Source organism: Otolemur garnettii, unplaced genomic scaffold (genome assembly GCF_000181295.1).
Source record: "Otolemur garnettii isolate 467f Iridium unplaced genomic scaffold, OtoGar3 scaffold00202, whole genome shotgun sequence".
NCBI classification, from domain to species: Eukaryota; Metazoa; Chordata; class Mammalia; order Primates; family Galagidae; genus Otolemur; species Otolemur garnettii.
Window position 1 is genome coordinate 55,569 of NW_003852597.1, and position 2,039 is coordinate 57,607.

The window sequence follows — 2,039 nt, forward strand, 5'->3', positions numbered from 1 at the left end:
CCAGAAGCCACCTCCATCCCTGACATTTCCTCAAGTCATTTCCCATCACTGGGCCCACCTTGATCCTTGCCTGTACATTCCTACTTGCCCGTGCTGTGTGCAGAGTGGAGCCCAGTCTCTCTCTCTCCCTCACTGTAAAACCCAATTTAGTGCCTTTGCCTTTCACAATAGCTCCTCTTTGTGAAAATGTCTTTCTTGTCCTTTCTGACAATTACTAAGAACCCGTTCATTATTCATTTTCATGTTCAAGAACTGTCCTTCATTTGTTCACTATAACCCTCTACCCTTACTCACTATTCCATAGGCCACCCCCTTTCCATTGGAGTGGTGACCTCTTCTCCAGCTCTCCAAACACATCTTCTCCTTTGAACTCAAGTTCTATGTCATATAAGAGGTGGGGACCTGAGCTGGAATCTTCTGTCTCCCCGTTTCCTTTCTTTACAGCCAGGCCCCATATCTGAAGAGGAGGAGTTTCCGATGATCGGCTGGTTCTCTCTCCCCTTCACTGGTAACTCCTGGGCATATTGAGCCATTTGCTCAAGTCTGTATGAAGCAGCCCTGTGGGAGAGCTCCAATCCCTGGACTGGAATGAATGATGTCGCCAGACCTGAAGGTGTGGCTGCTGCAGTATGATTAGAGAGTGAATGGGGGAGGGGTCCTTGGGACGGGAGCATCCTGCATAAATCCTGGGTAGGTGAGGGCAATGGAGCCCAGGCAAGCAGCCAGGAGAGGCAGCTGGTTACAAGTAGGTGGGGCTCTGTGTCCTCCTTCCTATCCTTACTCCCCAACATCAGAATGGCCCACACTTTTTGAGCACTTACTTTAAGCTGTATTTCCACATTGTCTCATTTAAACTTCACAATGAACCTTCATCCTTAGATACCATTATTATCCCCACTTTAAGATGGGGGAATGGAGGCTTAGAGAGGTTATGGTCACACAGCTAGAAAGTGGTGGTATCAATGTCTTCAGGTAGTATTCTCGGATGTCTGCTTTTTCCTTATAACAGAAGCTCTTTCTCACTTAGCATATTTCAGAGCTAAGGACTATATTTCCTTGGTACCCCAGTGGCTAGTTGTATCCTTCCCGTCAAACAAGGGGAGCATTGTTTCTACGATTCGCAGTGACAGATGACAGAGCAGAATCACAGATGTAAGTGACGTGCCAAGTCTGAATGTACAGGCGAGGATCAAGCCTACCCCTTCTGGTCACAGGAGGAGCAGACTCAGGCATCTTTTGTCAGCTGCCTTTTATGTAACCACCAGGTGCACAGTGCTCTGTCTATGCTCTGAACACTGCACAGATACCCTGTCTCTTAAAATCAGCATCATCGAACAAGTTAAGTTTTGGACTCTCTCCTCCGAGAGGAAGCGGACTCACATTAGACACTTCCCAGGGGCCCACAGCTAGTGAGTGGCAGCCAGAATTGAAACTCAGGCATGTCTGGCTTCTTGCTCTGTGTTCTTGGCCACCACCTATGCTGTCCCTGAGCTTTGGCATTTCCTGAGGACGGGAGCCACACTTACCAAGGGCTCAGAGTCCTGTCTGATCTCCTGGTTTTCAGTCTGTGTCTCTGGGAATTTCATCCTCGGTCCCTGGGCAGCTTGGTGAATGAGATGCAAAACCTGGCTGGGAGAGGTCGTCAGAGTTATGAAGGACTCAGGATCTGGGGCTGCTGGGTGTCCCTGTGCCCTTTACTGTGGCTGTATCGTCCCACAGGGCAGAGCATCCAGCCTCTGAGACTTGTCCAGGGCCTGGCACAGGGGCATCTGGTGCCTCTGCTCGGCTTTCAGCCATGATGGGGCAAACACTAACACTGTGCCCGGCTACATTCTGAGCCCTGGGGGGAGGACTGAGTGAGGAATTGTGGTCCAGCTCTCCTAGAGCTCATAGTCTGGATGGGGACAGAGGCCACAACATCCCGAGTTACAGACCTGATGGCAGTGCGGTGGGACACATGCCGTGAAGGAAGCTTTGTGCAAAGGCCTGAGAAGGAAGAGCAGCTACTGCAGGGCCAGGCCTGGGGAGAGGGAGAGGAA

The 2,039-nt window shown here is 50.6% G+C and overlaps 1 pseudogene; it reads right to left on the reverse strand.

Annotated features, from left to right (window-relative positions):
* The window catches only part of LOC111721909, a 7,865-nt pseudogene that overhangs the window by 1,338 nt on the left and 4,488 nt on the right, over positions 1–2,039 (reverse strand).